Consider the following 7,418-nt stretch of genomic DNA (forward strand, 5'->3'; position numbering starts at 1 on the left):
AATCAATGGTCTGACTCAGTATAAGGCAGCTCCTTGTATTCCTAACCACATGTAGGAAGAATAAGCTATGACGAGTTAAACTAATATATCACGCCAAGTAAACATGCTTTCAGATAAACACTGTTTTAGACAAGGCTTAATTAAGCCTATCTGCTTAAATGATGACACGTACATGCTGAGGAAATGCAGGCAGGATTGTGAGATACAAAACTGGGATGTTGGAATAATGTAGCAGGTTACCTTGGGTTACTCCATTCCCAATTTTAGGATTCTGGGGCCCATCTACACTATAAATGTCTCTTGGTTTTGTACCAGCCTGAAGTTTCATGGCTGCTGGCAAGGAACCTTAGCTGTTGCATACCTGCAACTCGGGATAACACTGCATGGTAGTTGCTATGTGTGTCCATGAAAGAATCATGCATACTGGTGGCCCCTTTCCATTTCTGGAAGACAGTGCTTTTCAGATAGTGTGATGACATCAATATAATTGTGTTCCAATAAATTCAAGCGGACTCATTCTACACAATGGCTGTAAGACAGAATTTTTTTGCACACATACTTTCTCCCTGATTTCCCAGCCATATGCGTGTGTGTGTGTGTGTGTGTGTGTGTGTATGCATGCACTAATTAGCATTTCAAAGTGGTGTATGTAAAAATAAACCATACAGAGAATAAAACAATAAAAAGTCAATATCAAACCAAAAACCACTTTGTAATTCCCCTTCCTTTTGCTGCATTGTAAATGGTACTTGCAGAGTATAAAAGTCTCTTGTGGTGCAGCAAAAGGAGGATGGGAGCGTTTTTGGAAGTGGGGGTCCACTGCACACATGCACCCCTTGTAGAAGGGCCAGGTTCATTCCCTGGCAACTCCATGGATCTTAAGCTGAAAGACAGAAGAACTGAACCTGTGCCTCCAGAAAGCTGCAGCCAGTTGTGGTTGACTGTTTTGGGCCTGAGTCCATGGCAGCTCCTGGTAACCCCTGGTCCTCTGGCCCACACATCTCTTGAGTCAAAAGTCCAAGCGTTTAGAACCAAAGCATTGAAAACAAACACATCTGCTTAGTCTAAGCTGATTTTACTAAAGACAGATTTAGAAGAGAAGATCAGCTGGGTTTTGTGGACACACACACACACACACACACACACACAAAGGTGATTTCATCTGCACCAAATGATTTTGCTCTCTCTGTGATGAGGCAAATGATGTTTGCTCCTGCTGCTCAGCTACTGCTCTGAGCTGTTTTCTTCCTCTTCTCACATGACCGGTACTTCTGAACTTAGGGCTGCTGCAATTTAAGAGCCTGGGGACTCCCATGAGTCACTCATATGTCTCAAAAGATGTGCAGTGTTTTATTAAAAGAAGTAATGCACGTGACTGACTCCCGAACCGTAAGCTCCTAGGCTCCAGGAACTCCCTTTTACCAAGGAAAATCCAGATTTTGTGTTTCTGGCAAAGCCTTGTTCTGCCTGTGCGAAGATGGTGGTGAGCTATGGTGGGTGGGGAGGGCTTCTTACAATGTTGCTAATAGGAATGCTTTCCCCCCCCCCCCCCAGATTCCTGCTTGCCAGAAAACCTGAAGGGCAGATGAATCTTGTCTCTAGTGCACATGCAAGCAAATGCACACACATATTCCCTTCGCACTTAGCAGGAGGTAACTTTTATTTTCAACTGCTGATAACATGATGGGACAGGTTACCCCTGCATATACCTTTAACTAAAAGAAGAACTGTTTGTTTAAATCAAGATGGGCTGTTTGCAAAACAAAAGAATGCAGTATAAGCATTGCTCTCCAGATGTTGGTCTGCAGCTCCCATCATTCCTGACCTTTGGTCATGGAATGGGCTGATGGGAGTCCAACAGCACATTGAGGACCACAGGCTCCCCCCCAACCCTACAGTACTCAATGGGATGAGATCAGGAAGGCAGTGTGTTGTGGGTACCCCATTTTCATATTTGAAATGCTGGAGGGAATTATTAATATTAATATCCTGTCCATCTGGCTGGGTTTCCAGCCACTCTGGGCAGCTTACAGCATATATAAAGTATAGGGGAAAAAAAGAAACAGCCTAGTACAACTAGAAAAGCTAACCAATAGACTGAAACTGACACAGGGAGAAATAGAAGACGACTTCACTCTGGTATGGCTCCCCTTTATCACACATAGCATACAATTCAATATGGCCAACTTTACCCAACAACACCCACCCATCCCACCTCACACATGCACAACAAAGCCCACTGCAGCCAACTAAAGAATCAGCCACACCCTAGGCCACCCCAACCTCTCTCACCACCAAGGAAACATATGGTAATAAGTGAATAGAAAGAGAACCTACCCCAGTGACGCAGACACAAAAACCCTATGCATACACTAAGTAAAAGAATATAAGCTTTGCCCCCCCCCTCTGGCCCCCCTTTCTTCCCAACCTATATTGCATATAACACCAACGTCTCACAACAAATATAATTGATCTGTAGAAAACACAACCTGAAGAAAAAGACAGTGCTTGTGCTTTTGCAAACGAGCAAAATCATTAATAAATAATTAATAAATGAAACATCGAAAAACATCAATATATCCAGCCCTGCTGTTTCTGAAGCATAATACTTCACGGGTCTCCTTGTATGGTGGTGAGATGATGGGCTATCTCACGGAAGGTGGAGCAGCCCTGGTCTCTGTAACTCAAGGGTGGCAGGAATAGAACTAAAGGGCAGAAATGGTAAGGGGGCAGACTTTGACAAATGCTAGGAGAAATGTCCTCTAATGGAAAGGGCTGCTCAACAGTGGGCTCCCCTTTGCTCAAGGCAGTTAAGCAGAGACTGGATGCTGGAGTCAGCACCACAGATCCTTTACTGAGCAGGGGTTGAACTGGATGACCTCCAAGGTCCCTCCCAATCCTGTGATCGTAAGCCTGCAGGCAAGGTCTATAGACTACAGCTCTGTTTGGTACTGTGCCTAGATCATTTGGATGTTAAGAAACAATAACCATGATTATTGTAATTCTGTGTTTCCAACAGCACGCTGCTTTGCCTGTCCCATCTTTTCAGCATGGGAGGGACTAACTGGGTGTCACCTGGAGCACTGAATTTTTAAGATAAGGAGCAGCCCATTCTCCCCCTCCCACAAGATGGATGGCTGGGAGCAGAAGCTGCATGGTGCCGCTAGCTGTTCGAATGCAATTGTGTGGCGTGTGCTAAAGGGGCTGTGAGGCAGAGATAGGCTCAGGTGTCTTGGTGCCCAGAGCTGAACATCCAAAATGGCGTCCAATAAATCTAAAATAAAAGAAATGGTGAATGGTATTCCTTCATGGGAAACCTTCCAGGGTCCAAAGGCCAGGTGTGAGTGAGACCAGAGGCAAAAGTGAGCAGAGAAACAAGTGTGACTCTTACTTTTGAATCACGTAAGTGAAGTGTCCCTACACACCCCCTCACTCCACACCCATCTCTCTGTCCTCCGTCCAGGCAAGAGGCTTCCTCACAGTTCAAGAACACATGGAAATGAGCTCGAGGAGGATGCAGAACAGGGCCACCCTGGGAAGAGTCCTAGCAGAAGTGGCTTTAGGGCAGTGCAACAGACTCAGCTGCCCTGGGCAGCACAACAACACTGTAGAACAATGCGTGAGAGGTGGGGGACATGCCAGATTTTAGCATCACACAGCAAGCCGCTATAGTTTGAGAGCCCAAAGCCCACCACCGGTCCCGAGGGCCAGGAAGAAAGACATGAGGGTCCAAATTCACGCCCTGGACCTGAGGTTCCCCCCTCCCAGTCAAAAATAAAACAAACTATATAATTGGCACTTTGCTCTCCTTCATTGTATTCCCAATGGTCTATCCTCAGGCCTCCTTGCCCTGCCCAGCAGTAGGTCAACCCTGCTGTGAAGAGACTGCTCTGAGGCTTCCAGCTGCCCATTGAACCCTGAAGGTTCTCCTTCCTCAGGTGGCTGAGCAGAGAGGTTTGGCTGGGATTAGCTCTCAGATCAAAGACTGCAGGGACTGGTGACCCCATGGAGTTACAGAGGTCAGGTGCTGAACTGGAGTCCTGGTCCGTACAGTTCATTCCCACAAGTGTATTCGGAAGGGGAACTCTTTACTTCGTGCCATGACTGGGTTTATGGTGTCCTGCTAAATCTAAAGTGTGATCCGTGCAATGTGACTGTGTCTCATGGCAACAGCTTTTAACCACCCTTTTTATAGATCTGAACCTTCACTTAACGTTCCTTACCATTTCAAAGACTGCAATTATTTTCATAATCTCTGTTCTGTTTGCCACACGGCATTTGTTGTCTTGGAACCTGAAAAGTGAGCGGTTTCAGAACGGGGATCCGGAATCCTGTGGCAATTCTGAAATGATTTATCCTCTCTGTCTAACAAGCATCTTCACTTCTCTGGCTTTAAATGTCCACAGAAAGTATATTGAAAGGGAGGGACTATCAGCCACGCCCATGCTTTTTTGTTTTGTTTTTAAGACAATATCACCCTAGGGAGATATTTGTGTGTTGCTTAGGCAGAGATTCATCTGGACTGAACTTCCTAGCTCTATCAGATGCAGATGGAGAAATTTCCCAGTAAGAAATATGCAATAAAGCATGACAAAAACTGGACTGGGGCATCTCTGATTAATATAGACACAATTTACATATGTATATACTGTAGTTAAAAGGTAATGGAGGCAGAGCACTCTACAATTACAGTACAATTCTATACGTGTCTGCTCTGAAGTAAGCCTTATTCAGAGGAGACCCACTGAAATTACAGGACCTAAGTTAGTCATCGAATCATAGAACTATAGAGCTGGAAGGGACCACAAGGGTCATCTGGTTCAAGCCCCTGCAATATCCATTGATTTCAATGTGTCTACTCTGTGTATATCTAACATTGGATGCAACCCATAGAGTTCAAAGAGAGTTACTTCCAAGGAAGTATGTATAGGGCTGCAGCCTTAGGGATGCTACAGTCCTGAACCTCATGGTACATCACAAGTTTGAACCTTTGCTACCTTTGGCCTATCAAACATTAGCAGCTGCTGTTGGATTCACAGCCAAAATAATCTTCTGAGAATATTTGCCATCAAAATCCACAAAGGGGAATGTTGGGAATTGTGTGGGTCAATTTTGTACCACTCCTAAAACATCCCAACACTCAATTTAAAACCAAAATAAATACTGTACAATAGAATGGCTCTACGGTAGACATTTTGTTCAAGAGTGTAAAATGATTTAAACTTGAAAAGTGGGGGGTTTAAAAGTACTGAAACCTCACAGAGGCTCACGGTGGCTCCAATAAAAGGGAAGAAAACAGCTTAAATCACAAGCAACACCCCACTCCAAATATTTGAATGTTTCCACTGATAACGCAGTGGTATAGCATCCACTTTGTGTAGGTCCCAGGTCCAATCCCTTTTGTCTCCAGTTAGGGCAGGGAACAGCTGCTGCCAGCCAGAGTAAAGGATACTGAGCTAGATGGCCCAACAGTCTGACTGAATGTACGGCAACTTCCTATGTGCCTCTAATAAGACTCTGTTGCCTAACCACTCAAAGGATGCTTCCTTGAGACTGGCTGGGCTGAATAGGATGATAATCCCAAACTCAGCAATCTACCTGTGCCCTGCAGCCAAGTAACTGCAGAGCCACACTGTGTTATCGGTGGACGCAGCAGCCAGCCCTACAGCTTCCCCAACAGAATAATAATCCAGCACCTGAGGAACTGTTGCTGTTATAATTTGTGACTGCCAAATTGGTTTCCTCTTTGGCAAGCCAACTACCAGCCATGTCTTCACACTACACATGCTCATTAGCAAACATGTAAGTAAATAAACAACAAAGAAGGGAAACATATCTGCTTGTTCCGCTGTCAAAAAAAGGAAAGGGAAAGCCTTTTGGTTTCCACCTGATGCCCAGGTTTGAATGCTAAATTGCCGCAACTTAGAGCAATTGCTGTGAACACCTACAGAGAGATCATGGAAGGCAGCATGCAAACAAATGGGCAAAGGGTTTATTTAAACGAGGAAGAATAAAGCAGGGCTTCTTCTCCCAAAGGAATTCATCCTATCTCTTGGAGACCAGCCTACCCTCCTCCTGTACCTTTAACAGTTGGGTAGAAGAGGGTATTTGCCAAATATTTACAAAACTTCCTTCTTCTATGCAGCTATTAAAAGGCACAGAGGTATCCTGTGACTCTTGTTTTCTCTCTAGCCAGCATACACAGAGCGAAACCTATTTTGAGAAGCTAAACTTTGGCTACAATGCTGTGCATGCTTATGCAGGAAATGGCCTGCTGAATTTAGTGCAATTTACTTCGAATCAATTTACTTCTAAGCAAGCACAGTCCTGCTTATGGGCTTCTCATGATTCCTGCTTGCAGGGTAGGCATCCGGTTGGCCACAGAGAGGCCAGGGTGAAGGGTTGGAAGGGGCTTTGAACCCATCCAGCAGGGCTCTTCTTATGTATACAACTGGGCTGTCAATCTGCATTTCTGGCTGCTGGAAGATCTTGCTCTGTCTCTTCCAAAAGCTAGACATCTTTGCAGAGGGATAATTGCCAATCACTTCCAGATTCCCGATAGCTGATTTGCCCTGCCAAGTGCTGGACTACCTGAAATGGGAAAAATCTCCTTTAGAGCAGAAACCTGGCCTTCATTAGCTGGAATCAGAAGAATGGTTACCTCTGTGATTTTCCAAGCAATGGAAAGTGCATACAGGGCACTCCAGTGATTGTGCTGCTGGCAGAGAGAACTAGGGCACACAGCCAGAGGCAAACGAGGCCAGAACTACTTACTCTTACCTTTAATAGTTATGCAGAATAGTGGTGTGCTTAGGACATTTTAGATTCTGGACTTAATGGTCTTCCAGGAGTGGGGGCTCTTTAGATCAGGAGTGTAGCTCAGGATCTACTAGCAGACCTCTGGGAGATCTGGAGCAGGTCAGCAAGGGTTGTTTAACAGCAGCAGCAACAACAACAACAAAACAGACACTTTTCGCACCTGGTGAGGTGAAGAGAGCTAAGAAGGACTGGACTTTTGTGTAAAAGGATTGCGAGCTCAGTTCGGTTCAGACACTGAAAACAAATATCTAAGCTCAGAAGCAACCTGGTCTATAACTTCACATCTTTTGTACCTGGCTCTGGTTGGAAGTTTCTAGTGAAAAGCAAAGTAATGTGTCTTACCGGGTAATTGTGTATTAATTCTAAATGTGCTCTGCCAGCCCTGCTGAGTTTGGGAACCCTCCTGCTCATTGTCCTGAGTGGGCCATGGACATCAGATCCTGCCCTGATAGTACCATTGATGCAGAAGAGGGGCTTTCAGTAGAAACACAGGGAGGCCCTAGTATTTGTCCTTTTAGGCCTGAATTGTCTGCTCTGAGTGGCTGTGAATGTCCTGGGCCTCAATCAGGGAAACCTTTTCACCACCTGCTTCCTGAGCA

The sequence above is a fragment of the Podarcis gaigeae genome (genome assembly GCF_964106915.1).
Source record: "Podarcis gaigeae genome assembly, chromosome: 2".
NCBI lineage: Eukaryota > Metazoa > Chordata > Lepidosauria > Squamata > Lacertidae > Podarcis > Podarcis gaigeae.